The sequence below is a fragment of the Lipotes vexillifer genome, unplaced genomic scaffold (genome assembly GCF_000442215.2).
Source record: "Lipotes vexillifer unplaced genomic scaffold, Lipotes_vexillifer_v1.1 scaffold173, whole genome shotgun sequence".
Taxonomy (NCBI): domain Eukaryota; kingdom Metazoa; phylum Chordata; class Mammalia; order Artiodactyla; family Lipotidae; genus Lipotes; species Lipotes vexillifer.
The window spans coordinates 951,696-970,458 of NW_006770924.1; positions in this window are offsets into that span (position 1 = coordinate 951,696).

Here is an 18,763-nt window from a genome sequence, read left to right on the forward strand (position 1 = left end):
CTATACAGACAAAATCACACACAGAAGTATACATATAGACACTCATGAAAAGAGGAAAAGAGGAAAAAATAATATATCGTTGCTCCCAAAGTCCACCTCCTCAATTTGGGATGATTTGTTGTCTATTCAGGTATTCCACAGATGCAGGGTACCTCAAGTTGATTGTGGAGCTTTAATCCGCTGCTCCTGAGGCTGCTGGGAGAGATTTCCTTTTCTTTTCTTTGTTTGCACAGCTCTGAGGTTTAGCTTTGGATTTGGACCCGCCTCTGCGTGTAGGTCACCTGAGGGTGTCTGTTCTTCACTCAGACAGGACAGGGTTAAAGGAGCAGCTGATTCAGGGGCTCTGGCTCACTCAGGCTGCGGGGAGGGAGGGGTACGGATGCAGGGCGAGCCTGCAGTGGGAGAGGCTGGTGTGATATTGCACCAGCCTGAGGCACACTGTGCGTTCTCCCGGGGAAGTTGTCCCTGGATCACAGGACCCTGGCAGTGGCAGGCTGCACAGGCTCCCGGGAGGGGAGGTGTGGAGAGTGACCTGTGTTTGCTCACAGGCTTGAAGGTGGCGGCAGCAGCAGCCTTAGTGTCTCATGCCCGTCTCTGGAGTCCACGCTATTAGCCGCGGCTCGCGCCCGTCTCTGGAGCTCCTTTAAGTGGCGCTCTTAATCCCCTCTCCTCGCGCACCAGGAAACAAAGAGGCAAGAAAAAGTCTCTTGCCTCTTTGGCAGCTCCAGACCTTTTCCCGGCCTCCCTCCCGGCTAGCTGTGGCACAGCAGCCCCCTTCAGGCTGTTCACGCTACCAAACCCAGTCCTCTCCCTGCCTGAGCCTCAGCTCCCAGCCCCCCGCACCCCAGCGGGTGAGCAGAGAAGACTCTCGGGCTGGTGAGTGCTGGTCAGCACTGATCCTCTGTGTGGGAATCTCCCCGCTTTCCCTTCCTCACCCCTGTGGCTGCGATCTCCTCTGTGGCTCAGAAGGTTCCCCTCTCCGCCATCCGCAGTCTCTACCCGCAAAGGGGCTTCCCAGTGTGTGGAAACCTTTTCCCCTTCACAGCTCCCTCCCACGGGTGCAGGTCCCGTCCCTATTTTTTTGTCTCTGTTTATTCTTTTTTCTTTTGCCCTACCCAGGGAGGTGGGGAGTTTCTTGCCTTTTGGGAGGTCTGAGGTCTTCTGGCAGCGTTCAGTAGGTGTTCTATAGGAGCAGTTCCACATGTAGATATATTTCTGATGTATCTATGGGGAGGAAGGTGATCTCCGCGTCTTATTCTTCCACCACCTTGAAGCTCCTCCCCGTTGTTGTTTTTTTAAAAGTAGAAATTGACAAGCTGCCTTTAAAATTTATTCAGAAAGGCAAAAGACTTAGAATAGCCAAATTACTTTTGAAAAAGAAAAATAAAGTTGAATAACTTACACTATCATATCTCTAGACTTACTATAAAAGGTATAATTATCAAGACAATGTAGTATTGGTTTAAGGATAGACATATAATGAATGAAACAGAAGAGAGTCCAGAAAAAGAACCCATGAATATGGTCAATTGATTTTTTTTAAATTGTGGATAAACATACACAACATAAAGTGTACCATTTTAACCAACTCTGGTATTAAGTACATTCACATTGTTGTGCAGCTATTACCACCATCCATCACCAAATTTTCATCTTCCCAAACTGTAACACTGTCCCCATTAAACACAATTCCCCATTGTCCTCTGTCTCCAGTGTTTAGAAACCACCATGATACTTCCTGTCTCTATAAATTTGACTACTCTAGGTTCCTTATATAGGTGAATTTATCCTTTTGTAACTGGCTTATTTCACTTAGCATGTCTTTAAGCTTCATCCATGCTGCATCAGAATTTCCTTCTAAATAATAAATCATTGTGTACATACCATATTTTGCTTATTCATTCATCAATGAATACTCCGGTTGCTTCTATCTTTGGCTATTGTGAATAATGCTTCTGTGAATACATAATACATTTGTATTCTGTGGGTATACAAATATGTTTAACTCCCTGCTTAAAACTCTTTGGTGTATATACCTAGCAGTGGAATTGCTGGATCATATGGTAATTCTATATGTAATTTTTTGAGAAACTAATGTACTGTTTTCTACAGCAGCTGCATTATTTTACATTCCCACCTGCAGTGCACAAGGATTCCAATTTCTCCATGTCCTTGTCAACACTTGCTATTTTCTGGTGTGTTTGTTATTTTGCTTTGCTTTGAATAATAGCCATCCTCTTGGATGTGAAGTGATATCTCACTGTGGTGTTATGTTCAGCTGATTTTGACAAATGTATGCTGATAACTCAATGAGGAAAGACTGATCTTTTTAATAAATTGTGCAGGATGTGTATTAAAAAATAAATGAAAGTCAAACCTTGCCTCATACAATATACAAAAATTAACAAGTAAAATCATACAATCAATGAAATTCCTATCAAAATACCAATGGCATTTTTCACAGAACTAGAACAAATAATGTTAAATTTTGAATGGAAACACAAAAGATCCCAAATAGCCAAAACAATCTTGAGAACAAGAACAGAGGTGGAGGAATAAGGCTCCCTGACTTCAGACTATACTACAAAGCTACAGTAAACAAAACAGTATGGTACTGGCACAAAAACAGACACAAAGATCAATGGAACAGGATATAAAGCCCAGAAATAAACCCACACACTTATGGTCAATTAAGCTTCAACAAAGGAAGCAAGAACATACACTGGATAAAAAGTCTCTTCAATAAGTGGTGCTGGGAAAACTGACAGCTACATGAAAAAGAATGAAATTAGAACATTCTCTAATACCATATACAAAAATAAACTAAAAATGGATTAAAGTCCTAAATGTAAGACTGGATACTATAAAACTCCTAGAGGAAAACATAGGCAGAACAGTCTTTGACATAAATCACAGCAATACCTTTCTTGGATCCTTCTCCTAGAGTAACAGAAATAAAAGCAAAAATAAACAAATGGGACCTCATTAAACTTACAAGTTTTGCACAGCAAAGGAAACCAGCAACAAAAAGAAAAGACAACCTACTGAATGGGAGAAAATATTTGCAAATGATATGACCAATAAGAGATTAATATCCAACATATATAAACAGCTCATACAACTGAACAACAAAAAAAGACAAAGAACCCCCAACAAGGAACTACTGCATAGCACAGGGAACTCTGCTCAATATTGTATAATAACCTAAATGGGAAAATAATTTGAAAAAGAATAGATACATGTATAACTGAATCACTTAGCTGTACACATGAATCTAACACAACATTGTTAATCAACTATGCTCCAGTATAAAATTAAAATTTTTCAAATTAATTAATTGATTAAAAAAACCCAAAGAACCCAATTTTAAAAATGGGCAGAAGAACTGAATAGACATTTTTCCAAAGAGGAACTACAGATGGTTAATAGGCACATGAGAAGATGCTCAACATTGCTAATCATTAGGAAAGGTAAATCAAAACCATAATGAGATATCACCTTACACCTGTCAGAATGGTCATCATCAAAAAGAACACAAATAACAAATGCTGGCAAGGATGCGGAGAAAAGGGAACCCTTGTACACTGTTGGTGGGAGTGTAAATTGGTGCAGTCACTGTGGAAAACATTATGGAGGTTTCTCAAAAAACTAAAAATAGAAATACCATATGACCCAGCAATTCCACTCCCGGGTATATAGCTGAAAAAAACCCCACTAATTCAAACGGATACATGCACCCCAGTGTTCATAGCAGCATTATTTACAATTGCCAAGATATGGAAGCAACCTAGATCTTCATCAACAGATAAATGGATAAAACAGATGTGGTGTATACATACACAATGGAATACTACTCAGCCATAAAAAAGAATGAAATTTTGTCATTTGCAGCAACGTGGATGGACTTGGAGGGCATTATGCTAAGTAAAATAAGTCAGACAGAGAAAGACGAATACTGTATGATGGCACTTATGTGTGGAATCTAAAAAATACAACAAGATAGTGAATATAACAAAAAAGAAACAGACATATATAGAGAACAAATTAGTGGTTACCCATGGGGAGGGGGGAGGGGCAATATAGAAGTGGAGGAGTGGGAGGTACAAACTATTGGTGTAAGAGAGGCTCAAGGATGTATCGTACAGCATGGGGAACATAGTCAATATTTTGTAATAACTGTAAATGGAAAGTAATCTTTAAAAATTGTATAAAAATAGTAAAAAATAGCAATAATAGCAAAATAAATAAATAAAGCTTCTAGAAGAAAACATTGGAAAAGAAACTTCATCACTTTGGAGTAGGCAAAGTTTTCTCAGATAAGATAGTAAAGCACAAACTATAAAAGAAACAATTGACACAGTGAACTTAATCAACATTAAAACTTTTCCTCTTCAAAAGACATCTTCAGAAACTTAAATTGCAAACAAAACACTAGCAGAAAATATCTGTGATATATATCTGACAAAGAACTTGTATTCACAATACATAAAGAACTTATATATCAATAGTAAGACAAACAACCCAATTTAAAAAGGCAAATTAGGGACTCTCTGGTGGCACAGTGGTTAAGAATCCACCTGCTGATGCAGGGGACATGGGTTCAAGCCCTGCTCTGGGAAGATCCCACATGCCGTGGAGCAACTAAGCCCGTGTGCCACAACTACTGAGCCTGTGCTCTAGAGCCCGTGAGCCACAATTACTGAGCCCATGAACCACAACTACTAAAGCCCAAGTGCCTAGAGCGTGTGCTCCACAAGAGAAGCCACTGCAATAAGAAGCCTGCGCACCACAATGAAGTAGCCCCCACTCTCCGCAACTAGAGAAAGCCCGCGTGCAGCAGCAAAGACACACACAGCCAAAAACAAACAAATAAATAGTAAAAAAAATAAAAATAAAAAGGCAAATTATTTTAATAGATGTTTTATAAAAGATATACACATGCCCAATAAGCACAGGAAAAAATGTTCAGCGTCTTTAGTTATCAGGGAAATGCATATTTAAACCACTTCACACACATTAGAATGGCTAAAATTCAACATACAGTTGACCCTTGAACAATGCAGGGGTCAGGGACACCAACCCTCTGCATAGCTGAAAACCTGTGTGTAACTTAGAGTTGACCCTCCAAGGTCCCTATCTGTGGATTCAACCAACTGCAGATAGTATAGTACTGCAGTAGTATATACAGCTGAAAAAAATCCACACATAAGTGGATCCTTGCAGTTCAAGCCCTTGCTCTTCAGTGTCAACTGTATTGACAATACCAAGTGTTAACAAGAATGTGGAGCAACTGGAACTTCATACACTGCTGTTGGGGGTGTAAAATGGTATAGCTACTTTGGAAAACTGGCAGCTTGTTAAACAGCTAAACATAAAACTAACATAGGCCCAGCTAGTCCAAGGGAAACAAAACATGACTCCACAAAGACTTGTACACAAATGTTCATTGCAGCTTACTTGTAATAACCAAAAACTGAAACAACTCAAATGTTCATCAACAGGTAGATGAATAAACAATTTGTAGTATATACATAAAAAGAAATAATACTCAGCAATAAAAAGGAATAAACTAATGATACACACAGTATGTCTTAGTCTCAAATCACTCTGCTGATGAAGGAAGTCAGACACAAAAGACTACCTGTTGTATGATTCTATTTATGTGAAATAAATCTAATCTAAAATGACAAAAGCAGATCAATGCTTGCCTCAGAAGGGGCAGTGAGGGAAATTTTTGAAGGGATGGAAGTGATTCTGTTGGTGCTTAGATGGGTGATTGATTTGTCAATACTCATCACACTATGCTTGAAATAGGTACATTTGGCTTTATGTAAATTATACCACAATAAAGTTGACTTTAAAGTAATACATCTCATTTCTATCCTAATGTTCAATATTAAAAGAGAAAATGTGAAACAGGAAAGATGATAAAGATTCATCAGGAAACTGAATAATTTGGAAATTAGAAACTCAATTCTAAGTCTTTCACGAATATATTGTTTATAATGATGGACTCCAGAAGCAGAAAACCAGGGTTCAAATCCTAGCTCTGACACTTAGTAGCTGAGTAATTCTGGGCAATTTAAGTAACTATCTGTGCCATAATTTACTATAAAGTGAGGATAATAATAGTATACCTTGGGGCTTCCCTGGTGGCGCCGTGGTTGAGAGTCCACCTGCCAATGCAGGGGACAAGGGTTCGTGCCCCTGTCTGGGAAGATCCCACATGCCGCGGAGCGGCTGGGCCCGTGAGCCATGGCCACTGAGCCTGCACGTCCGAAGCCTGTGCTCCGCAACGGGAGAGGCCACAACAGTGAGAGGCCTGCGTACTGCAAAAAAAAAAAAAAAAAAAAAAATAGTATACCTACTTCATATCATTTTTATAGAGACTAAATGAAATTATATGAAGTGCTTACAACTGTGTCAGGCACACAGTAATTGCTATGTAAATGTTAGCTATTATTGTGAAAATTAAAACAACCAGAGGACTTCCCTGGTGGTGCAGTGGTTGAGAGTCTGCCTGCCAATGCAGGGGACACAGGTTCGTGCCCCGGTCCGGGAGGATCCCACATGCCGCGGAGCGGCTGGGCCCGTGAGCCATGGCCGCTGAGCCTGCGCGTCCGGAGCCTGTGCTCCGCAATGGGAAAAGCCACAACAGTGGGAGGCCCGCGTACCGCAAAAAAAAAAAAAAACAAAAAAAAAACCCAGAAACTTATTCCAGGCTGCTCATATCTGAGTTTTTATCTGATAGCTGTTCAATAATCTATTAAAAAGTAAATCCAACACACTTTACAATGAAAATCACCCCCTACATGCTATACAGGCAGACAGACCAATGATTTCATGGAAAGAGAGCCTGAAGCAGAATCTGAAGTATTATTATAATCCAGAGGTGAGTGGATTAGCATAGAGTCTCAAGTCTGGACAAACTAGGACAACTTTCAACATATTTTCTGTGGGTCTTTGTAAAAATGAAATTTTCATTTCTAAAGCTGTCAGTTTACCAAAGTGAACTATGAAGATCTAAATGCACAATACATAAGAAGCAAAATTAAGAGATTCTCAGAACTAATTATATTAACCATTTCTAAAATCTAAAATAAATCAGAAATATCTAATTAAAAGGTTGCAAAATAAGCTCAGATTTAGTTGCCTTATATATCCTGAGAGGTTTATTGATTTCTTTCTTTTTTCAATGTAATTGTAGCTTCTTTTTATTAGTAGGAGTGATAATATGATTTTTTTATTGTGGTAAAAGATATATAACATAAAATTTACCATGTTTCCAGGTTTGTTGAGATATAATTGACATATAACATTTTATTTGTTTCAGGTATACAGCATTAAGGTTTGATATATGTATAGATGGTGAAATAATTACCACAATATAAGTTAACATCTATCACGTCATATAGTTACAAATTCTGTGTGTGCATGTGTGTTAACTTTCAAGATCTACCCTCTAAGCAACTTTCAAATATACAATACGTTGTTTTAAACTTTAGTCACCATGCTGTATGTTACATCCCCAGTACTTATTTACCTTAGAGCTGAAAGTCTGTACCTTTTGAACACCTTCATCCATTTTGACCACTCTCACTTACCCCTTCCTCTGGCAACTGACCAATCTGCCCTCTAATATCTATGAGTTTGGGTTTTTTCTAGAGTCCACATATAAGTGATATCATACAGTATTTGTCTTTCTCTGTCTGACTTATTTCACTTAGCAAAATCATGAATGGCAAAATTTCCTTCTTTTTTATAGATGAATAAAATTTCATATTGTATACATATACCATATCTTCTTTATCCATTCCTCCATCGATAGACACTTAGGTTGTTTCTATGTCTTGTCTATTGTAAATACTGTTGCAATGAAATTGGCAAATGTAGATATTTTTTCCAAGATAGGGATTTCATTTCTTCAGATATATACCTACAAGTGGAATTGCTGGATCATATGGTAGTTCTGTTTTTAATTTCTTGAGGAACCTCCATACTATTCTTCATAGTGGCTGCACCAATTTACATTCTCACCAGTAGTGTACAAGAGTTCTTTTTTTTTTTCCCACATACTGCCAGCACTTGTTATCTCTTGTCTTTTTGATGATGGCCATTCTAATAGGTGTGAGGATATAGTTGGCTGTAGTTTTTATTTGCATTTTCCTGATGATTAGTGATGTTGAGCATCTTTTCATGTACATTTTGGCCATTTGTATGTCTTCTTTGCAAAACTCTCTATTCAGTTCCTCTGCCCATTTTTTAATCAGGTCATTTGTTTTTTGTTGTTGTTATTTGTTGTATATCAATTTCTTACATATACATGCAATTTTCTCTTATGTTAGTATTTGAAATAAAAATATGCTTAAGATGTTTTATTAAAAAGCAAATTCTTTGCTATGTGACATCCTATGTCTTAGGAATTTTAATTCCTTCTTTTGTTGATATATTTCTTTTTGAGGTTAAAACACAATATCTATGACCTGAAAAAGTATATATTCTAAGTAATTTTTTGTCAAAACTGTTTAGTATCATGTTTTCTCTCCATCCTAGAAGAGGGTGAGGAAGAGTAAAATATTCATTGATTTATCCAGATTCAATCTCTCCCATGTTCACCAGTTATGTGCAATATTATAACTTTCTAAATACTATAGAATTTTGGCTTCTTACCAGTCAAAATCTTTACTTGCGTTTTTATTTTTTATGTGACATATTTGTTATGCTTGTTCTACAGAATATTAGATATAATGTGACTCCTTAATCAAAATGAATAAGCACCCCCTTTAAAAAAAATCATAGGGTTAAATATTGAGGCGGAAAATATACTTTGCACCCAAATTAGAATCTTGTTAGATGTGGCTGCCTTTTCCTTATTAAAAGAACTGTTATACATTAAAAACCTGCTTTGATGAAGAATAGGAAAAAAACCATTATCAAAAACAAAGACTTTCTAAAGGTAGTATTGAAAATAAATGGCTTTTGTTCATGAATAGCTAAATCTGTTTTGTGGTTTGAAAGAGCTAAGAACAGATTGCTTCTCTTAGATTGTTAGCAAAGAAATGTTTTCATCAATTAACATTCTTTGCAAAGAACAGTTTTCTCCAGTGCTTTTTCTCAAATGGAGTATTATGTAAATAGGCCTGCCCAAAAGACAATTCCTGGGCTTTTTTCTTTGATGTCTTAGAGTATAATAATTATGGCATGCAGTTCTGAATTAAGGAAGAAAACAACAAAAAAAATCACACTTCAAACAGATGAGTTACTTGAAGAAAAATTTGCCATAGGTAGCCATTCCTGCAAATTAAATGAAAGGCCAGTCTTCCTCTTCATCATGCTTTTGCCTAACAGTTACATCCCAGGAGGATGGAAGTAGGGAACAAAGAGTTGTTGCAAAAGGCCCAGAACTGTAAGAACACACCATTCCACTCTCCCACGTACATTCCCCTGCCTCAGCTTTACCTTTCCTCTTCTACCCTGTGCTGAAGTGATTACCATTTTATGAGGGTTTATGTAGTGGGGTGCAATAATCACCAACATTTATGTAGCAATTTCTCCTAGCCAGGCACTATCCTAGGAGCTTTATCTATTCTGATTCATTTAATCCTCACAATAATGTTTCATTAACAATGTTTCTCCTATTTTGCGGAGTGGGAAACTAAGGTCAAAGATCATACAGCTCCTGCATGGCAGAGACCAGATGCACACCAAGGCAATGTGGCTCTAGAGCCCATGGACCTAACTGCCTTCTGTATTCTACTCTCTCTCAGGAATGGAGACAAAGCATAGGTGGTGGTGCTCCTCAACACACAGAGAAGTGGACTTCTGTCATTTTTATTTTAGTAAACAGCTCCTCCCTTGTTAGGGTAAGGGTAAGGTCCTAGAGGGAAAGGAAGGAAGACAAGATAGAAGCGGGAGTTAAGGGAAGAGACAGATCTTGAACAAGGAAAAAGAAAGAAGTCTATTCAAAATACTAGTTTATGGAAAAATGAAAACAAAGAGGGTGGTGGAAACAGACTTAAGGGCTAAGGCAAAGTGAGAAACATTTGTGGCAAACTTCTTTGAAAAGAACACAAAGCCAAGATTTAGAATGAGAAAATGCAGTGTCATTTTACATGTGAATTAACGTAAGCCCGGAAAAGATTTTAGTCTGATACATTTTATAGATCAGTAAACACAGGGACAGAGAGATTAAATGCTTTGTCCAAGACTTGAAGAAGCAGGTAGCATAGGCAAGGCTAAAGCCCAACCATATCTCCTAACTTTGAGCTCAGTGCCCTTCCACCAACTATATCAAACACAATTTGTCAGCTTTCAAAATACAGATGTGATGGTCAATAGGTTTTGACTCAATTTCAAGAACATAAAAAATAGCTACAGTGTATACATATTGGAAATTAAATACAAAGTCCCTGAAGTTATATTTTCAATAGTCAAATAATATTGTGGGAGAGCAGTATAGTCATTTATAAATGCAAGAAAGAGTACTCTTGATATAAATGCATATTTTTCCCCTAATATTCTTTCCCCATCAACATTTTAAAATTGACTTTTTTAGTTTTGGAAAATGAGTCACACACAAATAGTATACAGCAAACACAGTAAAATATCTAAATCGTATTGATTTCTTATTAGAGACACTGAATTCAGAAGGAGTCTTAGGCTAGTTGTACAGCCAGTTTTTATGCTGGTTTGTAATCTCAAAGGTTCTTTCAGCTCTAAAATTCTATAATTTAGAAAACTGGCAATTGAAATAAACAGTAGATTTAATATTGAATTTAAGTGTATTTGACCAATGAAATTATGATATACCACCTAACATAAGCTTGTAAAAAAAATTGTTTATAGTGACTTCAAGAAATGGAGATTTATTAGAAGTTCATAAAATGCTAATGATTATGCTACCTATGGTATTTCAGACTATGTTAATTAATAAAGAAATTTTTACCTAATATTAACAAATAGAAGGAAGGATGAAAAAAGAAAAATTGACATAAAGTAGAAATAAAGAGGCCTTTTCTGAGGTAAACTCTCAGATGTCAAAGACCCTTGTGTTTATGGTCAGCTATAGGTACAGTAGCATGCTCATACTAAAAATTCAGAAGTTTGCATATTTTATATTTTTTTAAGTTTAAAAAAGGTGAGAATAGAGAAGTGTATTAAGAATGGAGAAGTATATTGTCTCATTTTCATAGATGTGGGGCAGAGGCAGTGAAAAAGTGACATTTCCAGTGCTAAATAATAGATAATTGAAAGCCTAGGATTTTGAAGTCAGGTTTTCTATTGATCATAAAAATGCATTAATTCTGTGTGGGTGGAATTTTTTTCTTTTCTCAAATTCTCTACAGCAACTTCCTTTGCTTTCTTTCCATTGTGTTGTTATTTATGTCTCACTTTCAAGCCACTTGGATGTGTCAAAAGAATAATACTTGTCTCAGTACCACTCAAGACTTCACTGACCTCTCCCAGGTTGGATGACAATAATGATCAGCATCTCTAATGATGTTAGAGATTTAAATGTGATTTACTGGAGACAAATGATCTGAGTGATCTTTAAGACAAAACATCCAAAGTTTAGATTTGAATGTCATCTTCTAAAGACTTATTTCTACTACCTGCAGAAGACAGGAGAGAAAAACTAAAAAAACAAAAGCAAACAAACCAAAACAGGAAGGAAAGAATGTACACTTTAAAGATATTCTACTAAAACTAAGGTCCCTAAACATTCTCCAACACACCCTCCATTAATAAGCAGTTTTTGCAAATACATATAAAATTATTGTTATAAATTCTTTAAGTATAATATTGTACTAACATGTAAATTGTAAAACACAAATACAGAGAAATCCATAAATACAAAAAAGGTATATAGTATTGATAATTTTAGTAGATTTTAGTGAGAGCTATGTGATTGAAAATGTATTACCTTGAGAGTCTTGGTTTAATACCAGATCATAGAGGGTTCAAAGTCTAAGGGCAGTTTATTCCCATACTTAGCTATAACGACTATAATAGTTAAAATAGATACCACAATGAGATATGGAAGAAGTGCAAAACTGGCTTCATGTACTCAATTATGACACTCAAATTTCAATTTCATCCACTAATTATACAAGGGTTGTAGCTTAGTGTTTTTCTCTAGTAATTTTCTGACTTCCCTGATATCATTTTCCTTGCAAAGTTTTTTTCATTTTTCTTTTGTTTTTCCTTTAACGTTTAACAAATGGGGTCTAAATCCACTGAAATGCATTTGGAAGATTTTCAATCATGTTAGAAAATTGTTTCCAAATTTACTAAGCGCTCATATATGAGAGTTTTAAGATGATGTGCTTATGCCATTTTTAAATGTTTTTATTTGTAATAGCTTTATTGATATCTGACATTCCATAAAGATACATCCATTATGTGTGCAGTGCAATTATTTTTAGTAAATGTATAGTTGTAGGGCTTCCCTGGTGGCACAGTGGTTAAGAATCCTCCTGCCAATGCAGGGGACATGGGTTCGAGCCCTGGTCCAGGAAGATCCCACATGCCATGGAGCAACTAAGCCTGTACGCCACAGCTACTGAGCCTGTGCTCTAGAGCCCACATTCTACTAAAACTAAGGTCCCTAAACATTCTCCAACACACCCTCCATTAATAAGCAGTTTTTGCAAATACATATAAAATTATTGTTATAAATTCTTTAAGTATAATATTGTACTAACATGTAAATTGTAAAACACAAATACAGAGAAATCCATAAATACAAAAAAGGTATATAGTATTGATAATTTTAGTAGATTTTAGTGAGAGCTATGTGATTGAAAATGTATTACCTTGAGAGTCTTGGTTTAATACCAGATCATAGAGGGTTCAAAGTCTAAGGGCAGTTTATTCCCATACTTAGCTATAACGACTATAATAGTTAAAATAGATACCACAATGAGATATGGAAGAAGTGCAAAACTGGCTTCATGTACTCAATTATGACACTCAAATTTCAATTTCATCCACTAATTATACAAGGGTTGTAGCTTAGTGTTTTTCTCTAGTAATTTTCTGACTTCCCTGATATCATTTTCCTTGCAAAGTTTTTTTCATTTTTCTTTTGTTTTTCCTTTAACGTTTAACAAATGGGGTCTAAATCCACTGAAATGCATTTGGAAGATTTTCAATCATGTTAGAAAATTGTTTCCAAATTTACTAAGCGCTCATATATGAGAGTTTTAAGATGATGTGCTTATGCCATTTTTAAATGTTTTTATTTGTAATAGCTTTATTGATATCTGACATTCCATAAAGATACATCCATTATGTGTGCAGTGCAATTATTTTTAGTAAATGTATAGTTGTAGGGCTTCCCTGGTGGCACAGTGGTTAAGAATCCTCCTGCCAATGCAGGGGACATGGGTTCGAGCCCTGGTCCAGGAAGATCCCACATGCCATGGAGCAACTAAGCCTGTACGCCACAGCTACTGAGCCTGTGCTCTAGAGCCCACAAGCCACAACTACTGAGCCTACATGCCACAACTACTGAAGCCCATGCGCCTAGAGGCTGTGTTCTGCAACAAGAGAAGCCACCGCATGAGAAGCCCATGCACCACAACGAAGAGTAGCCACTTCTCACCGCCAACAGGAGAAAGCCTGTGCGCAAGCCACAAAGATCCAACGCAGCCAAAAATAAATTTAAAAAATAAATAAATTTTTAAAAAATGTATAGTTGTACAACCATCACCACCATTTAGTTCTAGAACATTTCAATCACCTGAAAAAGTTCTGTCATAACCACTTGCAATCAGTCTTCCCATCCCAGCATAAGGTAATCACTGATCTGCTTTCTGTCTCTGTTTTCCTTTTTTGGAAGTGTGGTCTTTTGTGGCTGGATTTTTTCCTCTTAGCATAATATATTGGAGGTTTATCCATATTGTAACATGTGTCAGTAGTTCATTATTTTTATTGTTAAATAGTATTCCATTACACAGCATTTTATCTAATCATTATTTGATGGACATTTGAATTATTTCAGTTTTTCACTATTACAGATACTACTGTAATAATTCATGTAAAAAGTCTTTGTTTGGACATATGTTTTTATTTCTCTTGAGGAGATTTCTAGAAGTAGAATTGCTGGATCATATGGTAAGTTTATATTTTAAAGAAACTGTCAAACAGTTTTCCAAAGTGGGTATAGCAACCAGGAATCTATGACAGTTACAGTTTTTCCACATCCTTGTAATCACTTGGTATTGTCAAACTTCTGCCTTATACTTATTCTAGTAGTTGTATAGTGGTATTGTATTGCAGTTTTAATGTGCATTTCCCTAATGATGTTGAACATCTTTTCGTTTGATTATTAACCGTTTGTATAACTTTTTGGTGAAATATCTATTCAAATATTTTGTCCATTTAAAAAATTGATTTGTTTGCCTTTTTTTTAAAGAACCTATTTATTTATTTATTTATTTTTGGCTGAGTTGGGTGTTCGTTGCTGTGCGTGGGCTTTCTCTCTAGTTGTGGCAAGCGGGGGCTACTCTTCCTTGCAGTGCACGGGCTTCTCATTATGGTGGCTTCTCTTGCTGCAGAGCACAGGCTCTAGGCACATGGGCTTCAGTAGTTGTGGCGCATGGGCTGAGTTGTTCCGTGACATGTGGGATCATCTTGGACCAGGGCTCGAACCCGTGTCTCCTGCACTGGCAGGTGGATTCTTAACTTTGCCACCAGGGAAGCCCTGTTTGCCTTATTTTTGAAGTTTAGAAGTTCTTTATATATTCTGACAAAAGCCCTTTATCAGATTCTGCTTTTCAAATATTTTTTCCCAGTCTGTGGCTTGTCTTTTCATTTTCTTACTGATGCCTCTTGAAGAAAAAAACAATTTTCTATAAAGTCCAATTTATCAATTTCTTCTTTTATGGATCATGATATAGTGTAATATCTAAGGAATCTTTCCCTGAAGCATGGTCACAGAGATTTTGTACTACGTCTTCTTCCAGAAATCTTATAATTTTAGTTCTTAGGTCTATGATGCAAATTTAGTTATTTTTTCTGTATGGTATAAATTAAGAGTATAAGTTCATTATTTTGCACATGAATGTCAAATTACCCTAGGAGCATTTCTTGAGAAGACATCCCTTTCCCCATTGAACTACCTTGGCATCTTTGTTGAAAATTAATTGACCATCAATGTAAGGGCTTATTTCTGTACCTTTTATTCTATTTCATTGATCTGAACACCTATCATTATGCCAAGATTATATTCTATTATTGTAACTTTTGAAATTGGATGTTATAATTCCTCCTACTTTGTTGTTGTTTTGATGTTCTTGTTCCTATGTTTGTCCATTTGAAGACTGGCTTGTAATTTCTACAAAAAGTGTTTGCTGGGATTTTAATAGGGATCATACTGAATCAATAGTCAGAGGTTTTATATTTCTTTTCTAAAATTTATTCCTAAGTATTATACTCTTTTTCATGTTATTATAAATGGAATTGTTTTCTTAAATTAATTTGCAATTTGCTATTTCTTAGCATATAAAAATTCAACTGATTTTTGTATATTGGTCTTATATCTTGTGACCTTGCTAAATTTATTATCACTTCTAGTATTACTCTTTTTTTGTATATTCTTTAGATTTTCATGCATAGATCATGTCATCTGTGAATAAAGAGAGCTTTAATTTTTCCTTTCCAACCTATATGCTTTTATTTTTCTTTCCTTATTACAATGGCTAAAACTTCCAGTGAAATGTTAAAGAGATGAGAGTGGACATCATTTTATTCTCAATCTTAGGGGGAAATCATTCAGCCTTCACCATAAATGTGATGTTAGCTGTAGGCTTTTCATAAACGCACTTTGTTATATTGAAGAAATTCCCTTCTATTGCTAGTTTTTTAGCATTTTCATCATGAATGGGTATTAGATCTTGTCAATTGCTTTTTTTCCATCTATTTTCATCTTCATTTTTTTCTTATTTTTAAAAATCTCTATTAAACTACAGAAAAATATGGCAGTTCTTGACTTCTGTTTCCTGACAAGAGGATGTACTAGCAGGTCCTGTTTACCTGATTCCCCAGCTCAACCCCAGAGATGCACAGAAGCTGTAACCAACTGTGACGACAGTTAGCTGACCTATTGTGTAAGGAAAACAGTGGCCCAGAGATGGAAAGGGCTGGCTGCCATGGTCAGAGAACAGGATAGGGGGAGAGCTCTTGCTTTTCTCTCCCGATCACTCTGGTCAGCGTATTGTCACCTCTATGAAGCAAACAAAGAGCTCTTTAGTTAAGAAAAATGATGAGGTCATATTTTCCCAGAATTTATTTTAGGAGAACTTCAAATCTAATATTTTAAACAGCATTTTAATGTGGTGATCATTTGATGTTCCAGGGCTGGCACTGAGTCAAGATCTGCTTTTCAAATGGAGATTGTTGACTTGCCAGGTGCCCTGCATCTGTCTGACTGCCTTCTTTTGCTTTGGGCTTCACTCAAAGGTGGTGGACATATGAGTTCTGTCAGTAATTAGCATACTTCCAATATAGGTTCATTTATGAGGACAGTCACCTTCATTTCTGACAGTTTTGCTAGATAAAGAAAACTTGATTGACATGCTTTTTTCTCTCAGCACCTTGAATATGTCTTTCCACCACCCTCTGGTTTCCCTTGTTTTTGATAAGAAGTCAGCTGTTAATTTTATTGTGATTCCCTTATATATGATGAATTGTTATTCTATTTTTGCTTCAAAACTTTCTCATCTTTGTCTTTCAGCAGTCTATGATGTACCCACACTAGTGGGTCTCCTTATGTTTACTCTACTCAGGATTTACTGTGTTTCTTGGATCTATAGATTAAAATTTTTGTAAAATTTGTGAAGTTTTAGGCCACTGTTTCTTCAAATATTTTTTTATACATCCTTCTAGCCTTCCTTTTCTTCTTTTACTCACAGCTGTCCCACAAGTTTCTGAGGCTCAGTTCATTTTTTCTCAATATTTTAAAATTTGTTTTTCATACTGGATAGTTTCTGTTGGTCTAGAATTTCCCTTTAGTCCCTTTTTTTAAAAAACAATCTCTATTTCTCTACTGAGAGTCCCCATTTGTTAAGTCATTTTTCCTTTAAGTTTTTAAACATATTTATAGTAGGTGTTTTGGATTACCTGTCTACTAAATTCAACAAGTGGGCTCACTCAGCCTGTCTATTGGCTACTTATTTTCTTGAATTTGGATCACAGTTTTCTGTTTTTTTAGATGTCTCATAATTTTTTGTTGAAAACTAGATATTTTACATAAAACACTGTAAAAATTTTGGGTGGAGTCTAGTTTTCCTCCTGAGATATTTTATTAAAACAATAATTACTGGAACTTCAGAATCTGTTTTCCTGAGTTGTGGGGCTACTAGTGTCTCTGATAAATTTTCCTATCTTATTTTTATTTTTTAGCCTGTTTCCTAAAAAATTAGTATAAATGTTCCTAAAAAATAGTATAAATTATAATATGAATTCTAATATTTTCTTCCCATACCAGTGGTGTGGTAAAATGACTCTACCCTGAAAAAGGAATCATGCTGCTCCTCTTCTCAAAGTTCTTCTCTTGCTCCCAACTTCAAAGGAGGAAAACTGAGAGTTAAGGAATATAAGACTTTGTGGGAAGTGGGGAGGAATAGACACCACACTAAGTAAAGCTCTTTTACCTAAATTAGGTTGGCAATATTTGGAACTAGATAGATCATTCATTTTTTATTCTAACGAAGAATAGAAATTTAGAAATTTTTAGACTGTTGCTCTTCATAGTCCAATATGATGGTCATAATATGTGCTTTGTTTTGTTGTAAATATTTGCATAATATTTTAGTGAAACCTGTTGATTGTAAAGAACAAAGACTCACTAAAGGCAAAACAGGAAAAGAATGGGTTATGGGTGATTATAAGTAACAAATCTCTCAAAGCAATATCTGCACTCCCATGTATATTGTGTCATTGTTCTCAATAGCCAAGATATGGAAACATCCTAAATGTCCATCAAGCAGATGAATGGATGAAAAAGATGTTGTATATATACACAATGGAATATTATTCAACCATGAAACAGGAGGACAGCCTACAGTTTGCAACAACATGGACGGACCTTGAGCACATTACGCTAAATGAGCACATTATGCTAAGTGAGATAACTCAGACAGAGAAAGACAAGTAGTGTATGATATTACTTATATGTAGGATCTAAAGAAAGTCAAACTGCGGGACTCCCCTGGCGGTCCAATGGTTAAGATTCCACGCTTCCAATGCAGGGGATGTGAGTCCACGCCCTCTTTGGGGAACTAAGAATCCACATGCCGTGTGGCACGGCCAAAAATAATAAAATAAAAATAAATTTAAAAGTCAAACTTCTAAAAATCAGGGTAAAATGTTGGTTATGAGGGGATAGGGGGTAGGGAAATATGATTGATGTTTAAGGCTACAAACTTGCAATGAGTGGCAAATTAGCCATAGAGATCTAATATACAGCATAACGAATATAGACAACAATAGTGCAATATAATTATGTAATGTGATAAATATCACTACAATGGCAATCATATTGCAATATATAAATGTATCAAAGTAACACACTGTATACCTTAAATTAACACAATGTTATATGTCAAGTATATTTAATTTTTTAAAAATATCAAGGAACAATAAAAAAATGAATTATAGGGGCTTCCCTGGTGGCGCAGTGGTTGAGAGTCCACCTGCCGATGCAGGGGACACAGGTTCGTGCTCCGGTCCGGGAAGATCCCACATGCCGCGGAGCGGC